The following is a 21,960-nucleotide window of genomic DNA, read 5'->3' as shown; positions in this document are numbered from 1 at the left end:
AGCCTAAAGCTCCAAGGCTTTCATGGGCCGGCAAGCCACTGAGTTAACCTTTTACACTTTGTGATTCCGGCCTCACGTGACCGCCGTTTTCTTGACAAGTTTAGGGTCTATGTAGGATTGATTGTCAAGAGTTCGGCTTGTCATTCCAGGGTTACCCGGGCGGAGTGGAAGATTCTACAAAGCAGGAGAACCCGGAAAGTTTTGATGAATACACCTGGGGTTCCAAACCAGCTCACAAGGGTAGTAACGCTATGTTCTCTTTGGTGAATACACCTATGTTTGAACGGGAAGCCCCCAAGTGCTTTGTGGCGTTGAGCCGATCAAGAGGGATATTCACAACTATGCTCGATGAGCAGGAAGCCCCCAAATGACCATTGGAAGTTTGGCATTGAGCCGATCAAGAGGGATATTCACAGCAATGCTCAATGAGCAGGAAGCCCCCAAGTGACCATTAGAAGTTTGGCATTGAGCCGATCAAGAGGGATATTCACAGCTATGCTCAATGAGCAGGAAGCCCCCAAGTGACCATTGGAAGTTTGGCATTGAGCCGATCAAGAGGGATATTCACAGCTATGCTCAATGAGCAGGAAGCCCCCAAGTGACCATTAGAAGTGACAAAAGACTCGTTATTCTTCGAAACAAAATGACAGAGGACCTGCATTATCAGGGATGTCAGCTTTATTATAATCATCATAATATATACATTGTCAAGATATGTACATTGTAAGAGCCGGTGGCTCAAGTGTAGTAAGGCCAAAGATGAGCAATGTTCCACGGCCGACGAGTCTCCTCCTCCGACGTGCGTGAGTTCTTGTGGTCTCGAACATCGATAAGGTAGTATGATCCATTGTTCAGATTCTTGCTGACCATAAAAGGCCCTTCCCAAGGTGGGGATAGTTTATGCATATCAGTCTGATCCTGAATAAGCCGGAGCACTAGGTCACCTTCTTGAGAAGTGCTGGTCTTAACCCGGTGGCTGTGATAGTGGAGCAGATCTTGCTGGTAAATCGCCGAATGAGCCGTCGCGATGTCACGCTCCTCATCTAACAGGTCAAGTGCATCCTGACGTGCTTTTTCATTGTCAGCTTCAACATAAGCCGCCACACGGGGCGAGTCATGACGGATGTCACCAGGGAGAACCGCCTCTGCTCCGTAAACCATAAAGAAGGGCATGTAACCCGTAGATATGTTGGGGGTAGTATTGATACTCCATAGTACTGAGGGTAACTCCTCCACCCAACAACCTAGTGTCCTCTGCAAAGGAACCATAAGCCGGGGCTTGATGCCTCTCAAAATTTCTTGATTAGCTCTCTCAGCTTGACCATTGGATTGGGGGTGAGCCACTGACGAGACATCAAGTCGACTATGCTCACGTTGACAAAACTCTTTCATAGCACCCTTGGATAGATTAGTGCCATTATTAGTTATAATGGACATTTTTATGCATTAACTGAGTTTTCAATGCATTTATGTGCACAATTCAAATTTGAACTACATGCACATGCTCCAATGCATATAAATTGGTTGAAAAATCAAAGTTGTATCCTTGGGTGCATGATTAGGTCCCATGCAAGAAATGGGAATGAATTTCAAACACCAGGGCACCGTTGATTGCTGGAAAACATTGAGATGCCTGGTTTTTAAATTCTGGTAAATCCAGAACTCGTCTGAAATTCATGAAACTTGGCATGCTACCATGGAGCGGCATCAACATGTCGTGGTAAAAAATGGTCCCATTTGTGGCAGGTTTGGGTATATACTTCTTACAAACCAGAGCTTCTCACAACAAGCATGATGGTTTTCGGTAGGGAACGTCCCACCTTTGGGGAAGAAACGATATCCATTGCCTCTTATTGCTTTCAAATTTTTTTCTCATGTCAACATAGAACAACATGAGTTTTGTGTCAATTTTTGTGATTTTTCGGGGTTCGTTTGGAAATTTTTATGCATTAACTGAGTTTTCAATGCATTTATGTGCATAATTGAAATTTGAACTACATGCACATGCTCCAGTGCATATAAATTGGTTGAAAAATCAAATCTGTGTCCTTGGGTGCATGCTTAGGTCCCATTCAAGAAATGAGAATGAATTTCAAACACCAGGGCACCATTGATTGCTGGCAAAACATTGAGATGCCTCGTTTTTAAATTCTACTAAATCCATAACTCGTCTGAAATTCATGAAACTTGGCATGCTATCATGGAGCGGCATCAACATGTCGTGATAAAAAATTTGTCCCATTTGGGGCAGGTTTGGGTATATGCTTCACACAAACCAGAGCTTCTCACAACAAGCATGATGGTTTCGGTAGGGAACGTCCCACCTTTGAAGACGAAATGATATCCATTGCCTCTTATTGCTTTCAAAATTTTCTCGTGTCAACATGTAACATCAGGAGTGTTGTGTCAACTTTTGTGATTTTTCGGGGTTCGTTTGGGCATTTTTATGCATTAACTGAGTTTTCAATGCATTTATGTGCATAATTCAAATTTGAACTACATGCACATGCTCAAGTGCATATAAATTGGTTTAAAAATCAAATCTTTGTCCTTGGGTGCATGCTTAGGACCCATTCAAGAGATGGAAATGAATTTCAAACACCAGGGCACCGTTGATTGCCGGCAAAACATTGATATGCCTGGTTTTTAAATTCTAGTAAATTCAAAACTCGTCTAAAATTCATGAAACTTGGCATGCAATCATAGAGCGGCATCAACATGCCATGGTAAAAAAATTGTCCCATTTGGGGCTGGTGAGGGTATATGCTTCTCACAAACTAGAGCTTCTCACAACAAGCATGATGATTTCGGTAGGGAACGTCCCTCCTTTGGGGACGAAACGATATCCATTGCCTCTTATTGCTTTCAAATTTTTCGTGTCCATTTTGAGAGAAGGCGCACTCGAATAATGACAGCCAACAAAGGCATTTTGAAAAAATAGCTGCCACTTTAATATCTCAAATGGTTGTATAATTCAAACCGTGTGCATTCTATTAACCATTCACATGACGCCACGTGTCTTGGTTTTAGTGGCTGTAGGACGTGCTGTGCAGACAGCTGCTTGACCTCGACTGAACAGGAGGCGTGCGAGCGTCGTCTGGTGCGCAGGCTGACCGAGAGGCGTGCTAGCTGTCCTCGAATGCGCAGGTTCACCGGGAAGCGTGCAAGCTGTACGCTGCGCAGGCTCACTAGGAAGCGAGCCCTTTGACTTCCATGGCCGCCCGTCTTGCTCGTATCCTCTCCATTAATGGCGCCCAAGCCGCAGTTTAATTCGGTCTATCAATATAAAATACTCATCGTAAACGTTTTAGTTAGAACACCCGTATGAAAACAGACAGCTTCCCCGGGAAGCCAAGAGAAAATGTGCCAAGCAGGATTTCTACAGCTCTTGATCGCAGACGTTTTAGATAGAACACTCGTATGCAAAGTGAGAACAGTGTAGGATTTGTGCATCCCTTCAACGCAAATGTTTGTTTTGGATGACCCGTGTGCAAGCACGTACAAACAATTTGGTAAGATTTGTCAATCCTTGTAACACTGCGATTTGTCAAATTATGCAGCTAAAAATCACTAGCACTATCTAATTTTTGCAACTAAAATTCAGTAATTAACCATATATTTCATTCATAGATTAAGAAGCCGTTCTTAATTTATACAAACAGTTCAACTCGACAGCTGAACCGACCAAACTTGCGCTATAAGCCGTCTGCGACAACGGGGTAACAGGACGTGCGAGAGGAGGACGAAAGGCCACGTATACGTATGGTTAATAAAACGTTTGCGATTTAATTAACTACTATACCACCGTCCTGGTTTATAAGTATGATTTAACTAATAAAATACGAATGCATGTCGCCAAACATTATATAGTTGGATTTGTATTTGTACATAGTTTCCAATTATATAATTTTTATAACATGCATTAACATTTTGTTGGTTAAATTTGAGGGCAAAGTATGGCACATAATATAAATGAGACTATAGACTAGACGGAGGTGGTAGCACACGGCCGCTCTCTATGTAGCGACGCAATTGTCGGCCGGCTTGTAGGCAACCATTTCCTGCTGTACAACTGCTCTTTGCGTGTGGTTGCTTGCAGTTCAGGCAGCCGCGGCGTGCTCTGCTCGCATCCCACCACGCGCGCTCTGCTCTCGCGTCCCTCCAGGTGCTCTGCCCTCATCCCTCCACGCGCGCTGCCAGTGTTTGGGACCGGCGCACGATCTCGCACGTTCATGTGTGCAAGCGGTTGTGCCAGGCACGGCGCGACGATGCAGTTACCCGCTGCAAAAACTGCCATGCGGACACCCGAGAATCCACGCCGCCCGGCCCCCTATTATTCCTGCGTCCATTTACCTTCATCTCTCGTCTCACATGACACAATAAGCACACCCACGAGGACACATACAGAGAGGACATCCAGCAGTTCCAATGGCGCTCCCCGTGGCTCCAATGGCGCTCCCAGCGGCCGACGACGACAGCTGTGGGCAGTTCATCGCGCATCACGTAGTGGACGCCCACGTGAGGGGGAAGGCCGTCTCGGTGGTGTACATGAACGATCCAGTCTCGGTGGAGAGCTCCATCCAAACTATGGAGCAGTTCCTTGCCGAGGACAAGTACCGAGTGGTCGGCTTCGACCTCGAGTACACCATCAGTCGTGCCGGGCACAATCAGAAGGTTGCCGTTGCCCAGTTGTGCGTGCGACATGACGTCCTCGTCTACCACTACCACCTTGCCACAAGGCCTTGCGAGCATTTCTCCAGGTTTATCAACAACTCCGACTACAATTTCGCTATGGTGGACACCACCAATGATCTAAAAGCGCTCAAGGTTTCAGACTTGAAATGCCCAAATCTTGTCAACATCCAGCACCACTACCAGGTCTAGGGAAGCGAGAAAAACAAACTGAACTCCTTGGTTGACCTCGCCTCGGCCATCATCGACCCCTACTACGCGAAGATGAAGGAAGAGAGCAACAAGGACAAGAACGCCTGGCACAGTGTGTGGAATGAGAGCTGGATGAACAACATGTCAAGTACGCGGCCATGGACGCGTACACAAGCTACGAAATGTAAAGGCGGGTCGTTGACATGAGGAACTGTCTTCTTCCTGACCGAGATGAGGGATCGAGCCACATAGTAGTGGAAGGAGCGTCAGAAGAAGTAGATGACTAGACGATCGTTTCTCCTACTTTAGAATGCATGCAATTGTTTATTGAGGTGTGTGCGAATGATCTGTCTAGTCACTTATGTAATTGGATGTTTATTTCAGCTATATATATACATGTTATTCTACTGTAGACAGAGCAATTCACACGGCTTATTAGCAGCAATCGTCTGTGTTATTATTGGTCTTCACACACATTTCTGATTACGGACCTGTTTGCCGCATATCACACACATCTTGTTTAGTTGAACCGTTTCCATTGTGTTGCCTAATCACACACAGTTCATCCTAGTGAACCGTATGATGTATATCGCACACGCCTTCACCTGGCTGCCCATTTCTTTTGTTCCTCCTCATCCCAAATAGTTAATTGAGCTGAACCGTATGACGTGCATCGCACACGCAATGAAATTCTGAACCGTGTTTGATGCATCCGTCATCGCAAACGTTTTGCACCTTTTTGGACGGTTTTTTACACCACCATTTGCGATTATGGCATCACACACAGTTTCGTCGAAGGTTCTCTGATCGTATGTCGCGTTTGGACCATCCTGCAGTAGTGTATTAATGGCCCGTTATGGTCGGGCCATAAAATAGACGATTTCCACTCTAGCCCGTTTACGGCCCTTTTGCGGACCGTTATTGGTCCATGAATAGTACGGCCCATGTTCTGCGAAATGATTATACGGCCCGTAGAGGCCCATGGATCCTATGGCCCGTAGAAGGTCCATGGTTACTACGGCCCGTAGAAGGCCCATGAATCCTATGGCACGTAGGAAGCACATGGTCACTACACCAGGTAGCAGGACCATGGTTACAATAGTCCGTGTGTTGCCATGGTTATTGTGGCCTAGTTATAAAAATAGGTTATTGTGGTCACTAAATAAACGCGGAAAAAGAACTATGGTGACTACAAGCAAACAACTAAACAAGACAATAAGGAAATAAATAAGCAAGCAACTAACGCTAGGCTATTATGGCTATTACACATATTACATCCACTGGGCATCAAAGTTCGCCACTAGTGCAAATATAAGGAACAAAGCAGCATATTACATACATTGGCCGTCTTAATTGGCCACCAGTGCAAATAAACGCGGCAGCAAAACAAGTCCATAACTGAAACAACTTCAGAAAATCTCAAGAAATGTTATCCTGGGTATCCACCATGCCGGCAATAAGCTTAGCAAGCTTATTAGCTTACTCCTGTTTGGCGCTAAAATCCTCCAACGCTTGCTGTTGCTCCAGAAAGTATGCATCTGAATTCTCCAGGGACTTCCGCAGTCCTTCGGCTTCTTGTCGCAGCACAACTGATCGATGTCTTCCAGCTTGTAGTTGAGACTCAAGAAACCGAACTGATTCAGACAGTGAGTTTGAATAGCTTGTGCCAGCAGTAGTGGCCAGTAACTCAAACACTTCGCCAAGACATGACTTTGGGGTTGTCTCACTGTCTTTAAGATAGTTTTCCTTAGCTGTTTTATCAGCTTTGTTGGAGACCAACAAGGATGTCTCACTATCCTGAACCTTATCTGCATTACTTCCTTTAACATTTCTTAATAAGGCACTCTTACCCAATATTCTGTCAGCATTCTAAAATAAGAAACAAGCAGACACTAAGTATATGCAACTCATTTCAGTGAACCAGTTCATTAGTAAGGTGGGCATGATTAAACTACCAAGTCTTCTATTGCCAAGTAGTACATAATAAAAGCATCAAACAAACATATATATATATATGTCCTATGGTCACAGCATTGTGTTGCCAAATCAAAATAGAGACACAGTTCAAATAATATCAGTTCAAGACAAAGCAACACTGAAAGAATACAAAGCATGGGAAACTACACAGCACAACAAGATTTCAGATGGGTACCACGGGTCTACTGATGACCCACAAGTATAGGGGATCGCAACAGCTTTCGAGGGTAGAGTATTCAACCCAAATTTATTGATTCGACACAAGGGGAGCCAAAGAATATTCTCAAGTATTATCAGCTGAGTTGTCAATTCAACCACCTGGAAACTTAGTATCTGCAGCAAAGTGTTTAGTAGCAAAGTAATATGATAGTGATGGTAACGGTAACAAAAGAGTAACGAAAGCAAAGTAATGTTTTTGGTATTTTGTAGTGATTGTAACAATAGCAACAGGAAAGTAAATAAGCGTAAACTAGTATATGGAAAGCTCGTAGGCATTGGATCAATGATGGATAATTATGCCGGATGTGGTTCATCATGTAACAGTCATAACATAGGGTGACACAGAACTAACTCCAATTCATCAATGTAATGTAGGCATGTATTCCGAATATAGTCATACGTGCTTATGTGAAAGAACTTGCATGACATCTTTTGTCCTACCCTCCCGTGGCAGCGGGGTCCTAATGGAAACTAAGGGATATTAGGGCCTCCTTTTAATAGAGAACCGGAACAAAGCATTAGCACATAGTGAATACATGAACTCCTCAAACTACGGTAATCACCGGTATGTATCCCGATTATTGTCACTTCGGGGTTAACGGATCATAACACATAATAGGTGACTATAGACTTGCAAGAATAGGATCAAGAACTCTCATATATTGATGAAAACATAATAGGTTCAGATCTGAAATCATGGCACTCGGGCCCTAGTGACAAGCATTAAGCATAGCAAAGTCATAGCAACATCAATCTCAGAACATAGTGGATACTAGGGATCAAACCCTAACAAAACTAACTCGATTACATGATAAATCTCATCCAACCCATCACCGTCCATCAAGCCTACGATGGAATTACTCACGCACGGCGGTGAGCATCATGAAATTGGTGATGGAGGATGGTTGGCGATGACGATGGCGACGGATTCCCCTCCCCGGAGCCCCGAACGGACTCCAGATTAGCCCTCCCGAGAGGTTTTAGGGCTTGGCGGCGGCTCCGTATCGTAAAACGTGATGATTTCTTCTCTCTGGTTTTTTTCTCCCCGAAAGCAGATATATAGAGTTGGAGTTGGAGTCGGGAGCTCTCTAGGGGGCCCACGAGGTAGGGGCGTGCCCTAGGGGGGGCGCCCCCACCCTCGTGAGCAGGGTGTGGGCCCCCTGGTCTTCATCTTTGGCAAGGATTTTTTATTATTTATTGTAAGATATTCTGTGGAGTTTCAGGTCATTCCGAGAACTTTTGTTTTCTACACATAAAACAACATCATGGCAATTCTGCTAAAAACAGCGTCAGCCCGGGTTAGTTCCATTCAAATCATACAAGTTAGAGTCCAAAACAAGGGCAAAAGTGTTTGGAAAAGTAGATACAACGGAGACGTATCAACTCCCCCAAGCTTAAACCCTTGCTTGTCCTCAAGCAATTCAGTTGACAAACTGAAAGAAATAAAGAAAAACTTTTACAAACTCTGTTTGCTCTTGTTGTTGTAAATATGTCAAGCTAGCATTCAAGTTTTCAGCAAAGATTATAACTAACCACATTTGCAATAATTCTCAGGTCTCATGATTACTCATATCAATAACATAATCAACTAGCAAGCCATAATAATAAATCTCGGATGGAAACACTTTCTCAAAACAATCATAATATGATATAACAAGATGGTATCTCGCTAGCCCTTTCTAATACCGCAAAACATAAATGCAGAGCACCTTTAAAGATCAAGGACTGACTAGACATTATAATTCATGGTAAAAGAGATCCAATCATAGTCACACCCAATATAAATTAACAGTGATGAATGCAAATGACAGCTGCGCTCTCCAGCTAGTGCTTTTAATAAGAGGGTGATGACTCAACATAAAAGTAAATGGATAGGCCCTTTGCAGAGGGAAGCAGGGATTTGTAGAGGTGCCAGAGCTCGGTTTTGAAATAGAGATAATTAACATTTTGAGTGGTATACTTTCATTGTCAACATAACAACCAAGAGATGGCGATATCTTCCATGCCACACACATTATAGGCGGTTCCCAAACAGAATGGTAAAGTTTATAATCCCCCTCCACCAACAAACATCAATCCATGGCTTGCTCGAAACAACGAGTGCCTCCAACTAACAACAGTCCCAAGGGGAGTTTTGTTTTGCAATTATTTTGATTTAGTTTGCATAAAGCATGGGACTGGGCATCCCGGTGACCAGCCATTTTATCTCGTGAGTGAGGAGCGGAGTCCACTCCTCTTGAGAATAACCCGCCTAACATGGAAGATACAGGCAGCCCTAGTTGATACATGAGCTATTCGAGCATACAAAACAAGATATTTATTTGAAGGTTTAGAGTTTGGCACATACAAATTTACTTGGAACGGCAGGTAGATACCGCATATAGGAAGGTATAGTGGACTCATCTGGAATAACTTTGGGGTTTAAGGGTTGGATGCACAAGCAGTATTCCCACTTAGTACAGGTGAAGGCTAGCAAAAGACTGGGAATCGACCAGCTAGAGAGCGACAACAGCCATGTACATGCATTAAAATTAATAAACATTGGATGCAAACATGAGTAGGATATAATCCACCATGAACATAAATATCGTGAACGCTATGTTGATTTGTTTCAACTACATGCGTGAACATGTGCCAAGTCAAGTCACTTGAATCATTCAAAAGAGGATACCACCCTATCATACCACATCATAACCATCTCAATAGCATGTTGGCACGCAAGGTAAACCATTATAACTCATAGCTAATCAAGCATGGCACAAGCAACTATGATCTCTAATTGTCATTGCAAACATGTTTATTCATAACAAGCTGAATCAAGAACGATGAACTCATCATATTTACAAAAACAAAAGAGGTCGAGTTCATACCAGCTTTTCTCATCTCAGTCAGTCCATCATATATCATCATAATTGCCTTTCACTTGCACGACCGAACGATGTGAATAATAATAAGAGTGCACGTGCATTGGACTAAGCTGGAATCTGCGAGCATTCAATAAACAGGAGAAGACAAGGCAATATGGGTTCTTTTGTCAGATAAACAATAATGCATATAAGAGCCACTTCAACAATTTAATTATGGTCTTCTCCTATCGACCCCCAAAGAAAAGAAAAGAAATAAAACTATTTACACGGGAAAGCTCCCAACAAGCAAAAGAAGAACAGGAAATATTTTTGGGTTTTCTTTTTAATTACTACTACAAGCATGGAAAGTAAATTACTACTATTTTTTGGTTTTTCTTAAGGTTTATTAAACACACAAGAAGAAAGCATAAAAAGGAAAATAAACTAGCATGGATGATACAATGAAAAAGTATGAGCATCGACATCTAGCAATGAGTGTGTGTGTGAACATAAATGTAATGTCGATGGGAAATACGTACTCCCCCAAGCTTAGGCTTTTGGCCTAAGTTGGTCTATGGCCACGACTGGCCTGGCGGATATCCACAATAATAGTTGGGGTCATACTGCGATGAGGAAGAAGAAGGTTCTGATTGCCACTGGATGGCAATCATCTACGGATCCCACTGATAGTTAGACTGTCGTGAAGGATCAAATTGTGGTTCCGGTTCTGGCTCATCGGCTGGTGCAGGTTCCAGTAGGCGTGGATAGCCGTCAACAGAACAAGGTACGTGCCTACAGTCAAATCAAACAAAGAAGGAGCAGGCCAGGTAATAGTCTCAGGATGATGTTTATTAAAGAACAATTGATATTTAAGCTCTCCTGCCCTATTCTTAATAATAAAATCATGTGCCACCATACTTTTATAATCTAGATAAACACAAGGTAGCACTTTTTATTCCTTCTCAGCATGCCTAATAGGTATGTTAAAATGTGCGGCTAGGCGTGTAGCATAGATGCCTCCAAAGACGGGACCCTTAGTACGGTTCATACTTAACCGTCTAGCAATAATGCCGCCCATATTAAAAGTGTTATCACTGTATAAACTGTGGAGCAAAATAATTATATCAGGTATACTAAGGTTTCCACAGTTTCTGCATTCAATTAAGCAACGACTAGCAAATAATGCAAAGTAACGTAAAACGGGAAAATGTATGCTAGTGATTCGTGCATCGGAAACCTTCCTAGTTTCTCCTACAGTGATAGTATCAATAAACACCTCCACATCATCATGATGTGGTTCTTCTGTCTTGCCCTCAAAAGGGACTAAACAAATCCGACAAAAATCATAAAGTGACATCTCCTTATGCTCATCATATAAATGAAACTCCACCGTAGGTGGTGAGTTCCTAGAATGAAAATGAAAGTTTTGCACAAAGATATTTGTGAGTAAGAGATACTGATCGCGTTGGTCGTGGAGGAAAGCGGTGAGGCCTGCATTCTCAGCCAATTCATAAAAATCTTCATAAATCACGGCTACTCTCAAGAAATCATCGGAAGGCCATTCACACGCACGAACCTTTGCGGTGCGCGGCAAATTATACTTAGGCTTCGGTGCCTTTTCCTTCAAGCTTTGGCTCGATGAGCCCCTCAATAATCTCCTCATCATTTTCTGAAAAATTCTGAAATTTTTAGTAACTTCAAAATAAAAGTAAATCAAACTCAATAATATTGATAGCAACTACTCCTACAAGTGCCTAGGGCCTATATCATGCATCAAAACTACTTTTGACCATATAAATTTGACATGCAAGCTCAAGAACAGGGTCACCTAAGCAGCAAAAATTTGCAATGAATAAAGCACTAGAACAAAAACTAATTGGACCAATGGAGGAGTCACATACCAAGGAACAATCTCCCCAAGCAGTTTTGTGAGAGGTGCTTTGAGCAAGGAGATCGAAAATGGCAGCAAAGAGGGCTGGAACTCGTGCTTGAGTTGGTTTTTCGTGTTTGTGGGAGGAAGAAGAAGAGGATGGGTGCAGGAATAAGTGGAGGAGGGCCACCATGGGCCCACGAGGCAGGGGGAGCGCCCTAGGGGGGTGGGCGCCCTCTCCACCCTCGTGGCAAGGTGGTTGGCCCCCCTGGTGTGTTATTTGTTCCATAAATCCTCAAATATTCTAGAAAAAAACATATTTAATTTTCAGGGCATTTGGAGAACTTTTATTTTCGAGGTATTTTTATATTGCACGAATAATCAGATAACAGACAGAAAATTATTTATTTTTACTTTATTTTAACTAAATAATAGAAAGTATAGAGAGGGTATAGAAAGTTGTGCTTCTAGTTTCATCCATCTCATGCTCATCAAAAGGAATCCACTAACAAGGTTGATCAAGTCTTGTTAACAAACTCATTCCGATTAACATGAAACCGGAAAAATTTCGAATAACACTAGGTTACCTCAACGGGGATATGCACATCCCCAATAATAAGTATATCATATTTCTTCTTGACAGTAGGAAGAGGAAATTCAAAACCTCCTAATATAATCGATGGAATTTTTCCGATAGAATTGATACTATGAACTTGAGGTTGTTTCCTCAGAAAGTGTACCATATGCTCATTACCATTAACATGAAAAGTGACATTGCCTTTGTTGCAATCAATAACAGCCCCTGCAGTATTAAGAAAAGGTCTTCCAAGAATAATAGACATACTATTGTCCTCGGGAATATCAAGAATAACAAAATCTGTTAAAATAGTAACGTTTGCAACTATAACAGGCACATCCTCACAAATACCGACAGGTATAGCAGTTGATTTATCAGCCATTTGCAAAGATATTTCAGTAGGTGTCAACTTATTCAAATCAAGTCTACGATATAAAGAGAGAGGCATAACACTAACACCGGCTCCAAGATCACATAAAGCAGTTTTAACATAGTTTCCTTTAATGGAGCATGGTATAGTAGGTACTCCTGGATCTCCAAGTTTCTTTGGTATTCCACCTTTAAAAGTATAATTAGCAAGCATGGTGGAAATTTCAGCTTCTGGTATCATTCTTTTATTTGTAACAATATCTTTCATGTACTTAGCATAAGGATTCATTTTGAGCATATCAGTCAACCGCATACGCAAAAAGATAGGTCTAATCATTTCAGCAAAGCGCTCAAAATCCTCATCATCCTTTTTATTGGATGGTTTGGGAGGAAAAGGAATGGGTTTCTGAACCCAAGGCTCTCTTTCTTTACCATGTTTCCTAGCAACAAAGTCTTTCTTATCATAACGTTGATTCTTTGATTGTGGGTTATCAAGATCAACAGTAGGTTCAATTTCTACATCATTATCATTACTAGGTTGAGCATCATCATGAACATTATTATTAACATCATCACTAGGTTCATGTTCATTGCCAGATTGTGTTTCAGCATCAGAAATAGAAATATCATTTGTATTATCAGGTGGTTTAGCAATAGGTTCACTAGAAGTTTGCACGGTTCTATCATTCTTCTTTTTAGAAGAACTAGGTGCATCAATTTTATTTCTCTGAGAATCTTGCTCAATTCTCTTAGGGTGGCCTTCAAGATACAAAGGTTCCTGAGTCATTCTACCAGTTCTAGTAGCCACTCTAACAGCATAATCATTTTTCTTATTATTCATCTCACCGAGCAATTCTTTTTGAGCTTTAAGTACTTGTTCTACTTGAGTGGTAACCATAGAAGCATGTTTGCTAACAAGTTTAAGTTCACCTCTAATATTAGCCATATAATCACCCAAGTATTTAATCATATCAGCATCTTATTTTAATTATCTACCAAAATAAGCATTGAAGTCTTCTTGCTTAAACATAAAATTATCAAACTCATCCAAGCACTGACTAGCAATTTTAGTAGGAGGGATTTCAGCTTTATCATATCTATAGAGAGAATTTACCTTTACTACCTGTGTCAGGTTATCGAGGTCTAGAGGTTCTTCAATAAATAAAGGATTAAGATCATATGTTTCTTCAATAGGCGGTAAATTAAGACCATGTATTTCTTCAATAGGAGGTAAATTCTTAACATCTTCAGCTTTAATACCTTTTTCTTTCATAGATTTCTTTGCCTCTTGCATATCTTCAGGACTGAGAAATAGAATACCTCTCTTTTTCGGAGTTGGTTTAGGAATAGGCTCATTAATTGGAGCAGGAGCTGGCTTAGGAGGTGCCCAATTATTTTCATTTGTCAACATATTGTTCAATAAGATTTCAGCTTCACCCGGTGTTCTTTCCCTGAAAAGAGAACCAGCACAACTATCCAGGTAATCTCTGGAAGCATCGGTTAGTCCAATATAAAAGATATCAAGTATTTCATTTTTCTTAAGAGGACGATTAGGCAAAGCATTAAGTAACTTGAGAAGCCTCCCCCAAGCTTGTGGGAGACTCTCTTCTTTAATTTGCACAAAGTTGTATATTTCCTTTAAATCAGCTTGTTTCTTATGAGCAGGGAAATATTTAGCAGAGAAGTAGTAAATCATATCCTGGGGACTACGCACACAACCAGGATCAAGAGAATTAAACCATATCTTAGCATCACCCTTTAATGAGAACAGAAATATTTTGAGGATATAAAAGTAGCGAGATCTCTCATCATTAGTGAACAGGGTGGCTATATCATTTAATTTAGTAAGATGTGCCACAACAGTTTCCGATTCATAACCATGAAAAGGATCAGATTCAACCAAAGTAATTATATCAGGATCAATAGAGAATTCATAATCCTTATCAGTAACAAAGATAGGTGAAGTAGCAAAAGCAGGGTCAGGTTTCATTCTAGCATTTAGAGATTGCTTACTCCATTTAGCTAATAATTTTTTAAGTTCAGTTCTATTTCTGCAAGCTAAAATAGCCAAAGAAGCTTCTTGATCAAATAAATAACCCTCGGGAATAACAAGTGATTCTTCATCATCACTTTCATCAGTATCATCAGATTCCATATTTTCAATTTCTCTAGCCCTAGCAAGTTGTTCATCGAGAAAATCACTAAGTGGCATAGTAGTATCAGGCATAGAGGTAGTTTCATCATAAGTATCATGTATAGCAGAAGTAGCATCATCAATAACATGTGACATATCAGAACGAATAGCAGAAGCAAGTGTAGGTGTCGCAAATTTACTCATAACAGAAGGTGAATCAAGTGCAGAGCTAGATGGCAGTTCCTTACCTCCCCTCGTAGTTGAGGGATAGATCTTGGTTTTTGGATCTCTCAAGTTCTTCATAGTGTCCGGCAAATATAAACCCCAAGTGACTCAAAGAATAGAGCAAAAGTGTTTGGAAAAGTAGATACGACGGAGACGTATCATCTACATGTACAACAACACCATTGGCTCTGTTGTGATGCCAGTAATGTGCATGATATGAGAAGTCAACTGTATACACAATTGGAATTGAAATCAACAGAGCTATTTATAAGACCGAACATGTTAAAGAAACATGTGTAAACATACCTGTTGTGCCATTGGAGTTTTGATTGGATCCTTCAATTAAAAAATAAGTTTGTATGAGTAAATACAGTGATACAAGAGCAAAGCAGTATGCACGATAGCAATGGAATCTTAAATGAGAATAGTTTTTCTTCGGGTTTAAGAACTTGTTCCACACGAACAAAGTACAGTAAGACGCAGACATATAGTACTTCAAAATAAAAAATGAGCTCATAGACCTTACCACATTCTTGGTTCGAGACCAGTACAGAACAAAGCGTTCGCAGTCATCGCCCAGTAAATGTGTCTCAAGAGAACGTAAGGGAATTTGACGAGTTTCTTTGCCAGTCAAGTACATTTTCTTCGGGTAATTCTGATACTGCTACCAAGCATTCTTGAAGATAGCAGAGGTATTAGCACAGGTTACCTCATCTCGAGTTTCCAAATTGGTCCTTCTCTATAGAGAAAAATGGAAAAAATTGATGTATTATAACCATCATGGAGGTAGAATGTATGGGACAAAGCAAAGTAATTGCCATGAATAACATTACTTACACATAACTCATGGACGAACACCTGCAGCTAGCATTTTCCTTCATCTTTAGTATAATATTTCCATGATGGGAAGATAGACACATAGGATTTAACAACATCAAATATGATAGATGCTAAACTACGAATGGCTGGTTGTGCTTCCTCCACAGGAATAGGTGTACTAACTGGTGGAGTTGGGGTTCGCCATGGTAGTACTGGCGCTTTGGGCACTAGAGCTACCTTACTAACTGCTCTTGTTTGGGAGCTCTGTGGTGGAGATGGTGTTGTGTCAATAGAAACTGGGTTACTATCTACTGGGGTTGGGGTTAGATTGGGTGAAGCTGGTTCTTTGTCCATCGTAGTAGGGGTACAATCTGCGAGAGTCTGGGTTATGTGTGGTATGGCTGGTTCTCGTGCATGTACAACCGGGGTGCTATCTCCACCAAGAGGTGGCATTGTCTTATTTGAAGATCGTGTTTTTACTCCGCTAGATACTGCCATCACCCGCTCCAATTCAAATGGCTGATAAACAGGAAACATAGTTGAATATACAGACCTTGTATGAGAGACAGATGCAATAGATAGTGTGAAAAAAAAGAGGGCATGAAATAGTTGACATGTATATTGTTTAACTAAAAAGGATAGCATGACATAATTTCACATATATCATGTCTCTCTAAACTAGATAGCATAGCATCATAATTCAAATATATGACGAATAACTAAACACGATGGCATGAGATAATTATATGATGTCTTTAGTAAACAGGTTCGCATGACATAATTCACATACATGTTATCTAAGTAATTAGGGTCGCATGATTTAATTCACATATGTGATTTATATGCTAAGCAGAGGGCATTCGCATATGTGATGTCTGAACTAAGAACATGGTGTTGAATATTGTGTATATGATGTCTAAACTATGCAATGCAAGACACCATATGCATGATATGAGTAGTATAACTGTGCCAAGTTAGAGCATACACCTCGGTGGGGGAATAAGACTAGTCATCTGTCTCTGAATCCATCTCTGAGGAGCTATCGAGACCCAGCAAGAATCTGCTTCGATAGGTAGCACTGTCTGCTCTGAAGACCTTGTTTTCACTCTAGATTTTTCCATCACCCATTCAAATGGCTGATTCACAGGAAGAGTAGTTTAATACACAAACATTGTCGACAAATGGAAATGTAATGAAGAAAAGGATGAGCAAGATATCATTCAAATATATGATGCCTGGTTAAATAGGATGGAATTACATATTTCACATATATTATGGCTAGCTAAAAGAGATGAGACTGCATAATTCCCATATGTGATATAGAAACTAAAAAGGTGGCATTACAGAACATGTCTAAACTAAGCAGATGACATATATGATGTTGAAAGTAGGCACTGCAAGGCAACATATGCATGATATGACCAACATCATCATGCCAAGTTAGAGCAAACAACTTGGGGGTAAATAGGAGTGGTCAGCTGCGTCTGAATCCGCCTCAGAACAGATATCTTCCTTCGAATTACAATCTCGAGAGGGGGAGGCTTTGCCATTGAACCCACCATGGAGCGATGTCTACATGATATTGTATTGCCATGCAAAACTCTTTCTCTTTCTCTACATGTTCATCATGACTGTGTACAATATCTGACATGCATACGAAAAAATATAGTGAGATTTTGTAAGGAGAGCCTGCAAAAATCTAGAGTGATGGTAACAACCAGTGGATGGATCAAAAAATAATGATAGCAGGCTAATGATATCTTTAATTTAATAAAAAAGATAGATGATGGTTGCTTTACTATTTGTTTCCCACCCAAGATGAACAACTTAGGCATACCCTAGGTGAACCGGATAATAGAAAGAGATACTATTCATTGTTGCCTCAATATGTGCCCCACAAGTAATTTTAAAACTTAAGTTTGAACATTAATTTGGACATGACTTGGAGTCTAAGAGGCGAACAGGACGTTAAAGTAGTAGGTAATATTAAGCAATGCAAAACATAAGCGGAAACAAAAGAGTGCGACCTCTCTTGTGGACTCATGTACTCCTCAGGTTCATCTACTGAGTCGATGATGGTGATGCAGTTGTGGTGGGTGCCGGCGGCAGGGAAGAAGATCTGAGGTGGCGAAAGACGGTCAGGAGTCATGATGTCTGGTTTGGTTGATGCTTCTGTCGATGGAGCAGCTCAGGTGAGGTGGACGACGTCGCGGCAGGAGCAGGACAAACCACACAAAGTTTTCTTCGACACCTACCTGTAACTAAAGTAATTCTGTAAGGGCTCCATTGGCTTGCAGGATTCTAAAAACATAGGGATAGGAAAAACACCGGAATAGGATAGGAATGCTACCACCTCGTGTGCCCTCCAGACTATGTTTTCTTGCACAATACTTCTTTTGGTCGGTAAAAATTCATTATATAATATCCCGAAGGTTTTGACCACCGTACCACAACAAAATCCTATGTTCTTGTTTCGAGCTGCTTTTCTGATAGATCTAGATCACCATGACATCTCCAAGCGCCCGCAAGGACAAGTTTTTCGAGAAGTTCATCAACCCTAACTTGCGGAGGTGCTGCAACACCCTCAAACCATTGAGATGCATGAGGGGGTGCTGCACATGCGCGATGTTGAAGGGCCAAAGAAGACCAGAAGCGAGGAGACCAGACTCGAAGCAATGGAGCAACAAGTTTTCAAGTGCCAAGGGATGGTGGAACATGGACTTAGCATCAATCCCTTGATGATCGTGGAATTTACTAACAATCACAAGCTGGATGCCAAGAACATTGGGGAGGCCATCTTCAAGCTTCACGAGAAAAATCGAGCATCTCCAAGCCCAGATCTATGACCCGCAAAACCAAAACTGTGAGTATGAATACAGATTTAAGAGGATGAGTTTGGCTGCAGATTTGAGGATCCCGGAGACTCATTCATCCTTCTATGATGGTGAACCTATGCCCTGGAAGATGGAGGACAAGCCTACAACAACAACAACAACTTCATCACCACATTCGAAGAAAGAGACCTAAAAACATGGGTATGGGCACTCCCCTTGGCAACTGCCTAGCTTGGGGGAGGTGCCCCGGTATCGTATCACCATCACACCTTTACCTTTATCGTTTTTCTTAGTTCGATCCTTTTGGTTATATCTTGATCTAGTATAATAAAGTTTTGAGTATGATCTAGCTTTGAGTTTTGCTTCGAGATCTATCTATGTCATCGAGTTCGTGAGTTCTATATATATATATATATATATAATAAATAATAGTTTTGAGTTGAGGGCTTTGATTTCTTGCCATGATCTCGAGGAAATAAGAAAAAAAGATAGAAATAATAAAAAGAAATAAAAATATCATATAATGATCTTATGGAGAGTGATGACTTCGCATATAAAGAGTATGATGAATAAAATTTGTTGAGAGTTGACAAACATAGTTTTGTTCACTGTTGCAATTATAGGAAGTAAAAAAGAAAGAGAGGTTTCACATATAAATATGCTATCTTGGACATCTTTTGTAATTGTGAGCACTCATTAAAATATGACATGCTAAAAAGTTGATGTTGGACAAGGAAGACAACATAATGGGTTATGTTTTCTTATATCCGAATAGAAGGTACATTGTAATGGATCCTCCAACATGTTGAGCTTGCTTTTCCCTCTTATGCTAGCCAAATCCTTTGCACCAAGTAGAGATACTACTTGTGCATCCACATATCCCTTAAACCAGTTTTTCCATGAGAGTCCATGATACGTCCATTTTGCATCATGCTTTTATATCAATATTTATTGCATTATGGGTTGTTATTACACATTATGTCACAATACTTATGCCTATTCTCTCTTATTTTACAAGGTTTACATAAAGAGGGAGAATGCCGGCAACTGGGATTCTGGCTGGAAAAGGAGCAAATATTAGAGACCTATTCTGCACAGCTCCAAAAGTCCTGAAACTTCACGGATGATGCTTTCCAAATATATAAAAAACATTGAGCGCCAGAACTTCACCAAGGGGGCCACACCCTTCCCACGAGGGTGGGGGGCGCGCCCTACCTCGTGGGCCCCCTGGTGGCCCTCCGGTGACCATCTTCTGTTATATGGACTCTTTCGATGGAAAAAAAATCATAAGCCATCTTCTCGGACGAAACTCCGCCGCCACGAGGCGGAACCTTGGCGGAACCAATCTAGGGTTCTGGCGGGGCCGTTCTGCCGGGGAAACTTCCCTCCGGGAGGGGGAAATCATCGCCATCGTCATCACCAACGCTCCTCTCATCAGGAGAGGGCAATCTCCATCAATATCTTCATCAGCACCATCTCATCTCAAAACCTTAGTTCATCTCTTGTATCCAATTCTTGTCTCCAAGTCCGGGTTTGGCAATACAGGTTAAGCATAAGTGGGATGTTTGTCCAAGTGAGGGCAGCTCCCAAGCACCGTTCCACCCACATACCAAATTATCAAAGTACCGAACGTGAATCATATGAGCGTGATGAAAACTAGCTTGACGATATTCCCACGTGTCCTCGGGAGCGCTTTACTTCATATAAGAGTTTGCCCAAGCTTTTCCTTTGCTACAAAAAGGATTGGGCCACCTTGCTGCACCTTATTTACTTTTGTTACTTGTTGCTCGTTACAAATTATCTTATCACAAAACTATCTGTTACCATTTATTTCAGTACTTGCAGAGAATACCTTGCTGGAAACCGCTTATCATTTTGTTCTGCTCCTCGTTGGGTTTGACACTCTTACTTATCGAAAGGACTACGATAGATCCCCTATACTTGTGGGTCATCAAGACTCTTTTCTGGCGCCGTTGCCAGGGAGTGAAGCACCTTTGGTAAGTGGAATTTGGTAAGGAAAAAATTATATAGTGTGCTGAAATTTACTGTCACTTGTTACTATGGAAAGTAATCCTCTGAGGGGCTTTTTTGGGGTATCTTCACCCCGACCAATAGAGCAAAGAGTTTCTCCTCAACCTACTGAACCTACTGAAAATGAAAATGCTTGCTTCGAAATTCCTTTGGGTATGGTAGAAAAACTGCTAGCTAATCCTTTTTTTGGGAGATGGAACAAAACATCCTGATGAGCATCTAATATATGTGGATGAAGTTTGTGGATTATTTAAGCTTGCAGGTGTACCCAGAGATGTTGTTAAGAAGAAGTTCTTCCCTTTATCTTTTAGGGGAGATGCATCGACATGGTATAGGCTATGTGATGATATGAAGTCTTGGAACTACAAACGATTGAAATTGGAATTTCATCAAAAGTTTTATCCTATGCATCTTGTTCATCGTGATCGCAATTATATATATATATATATATATATATATAATTTTTGGCCTCGCGAAGGAGAAAGCATCGCTCAAGCTTGGGGGAGGCTTAAATCAATGTTATATTCATGCCCCAATCATGAGCTCTCAAGAGAAATGATTATTCAAAAAATTTATGCTCGGCTTTCTGTTAACAATCGCACCATGCTTGATACTTCTTGTGTTGGCTCTTTTATGATGAAAACTATTGAATTCAAATGGGATTTATTGGAAAGAATTAAACGCAACTCCGAAGATTGGAACCTCGACAATGGTAAGGAGTCAGGTATGACACCTAGTTTTGATTGTGTTATCTTTTATTGATACCGATATTTTTCGTAAATTTAGCACTAAATATGGACTTGACTCTGAGATAGTAGCTTTTTCTGTGAATCTTTTGCTGCTTATGTTGATCTCCCCAAGGAGAAGTAGTTTAAATATCATCCTCCCATAGAAGTAAAAATAGTTGCACCTATTAAAGTTGAAGAAAAGACTATTACTTATAATGATCCTATTTTTCCTACTTCTTATGTTGAGAAACCGCCTTTCCCTGTTAGGATCAAGGATCATGCTAAAGCTTCAACTGTGGTTCGTAAAAGCAATATTAAAACATATACACCTCCTGAGCAAGTTAAAGTTGAACCTAATATTGCTATTGTGAAAGATCTCTTGTCTGATAATATAGATGGGCATGTTATTTATTTCTGTCATGAAACTGCTAGAATTGCTAAACCCCA

This window comes from Triticum urartu, chromosome 5A (genome assembly GCF_056163025.1).
Source record: "Triticum urartu cultivar PI428250 chromosome 5A, HENAU_Tu73, whole genome shotgun sequence".
In the NCBI taxonomy this organism is placed as follows: Eukaryota; Viridiplantae; Streptophyta; class Magnoliopsida; order Poales; family Poaceae; genus Triticum; species Triticum urartu.
The sequence above is the reverse complement of the archived record's forward strand: the minus strand, read 5'-3'. Positions refer to the sequence as shown.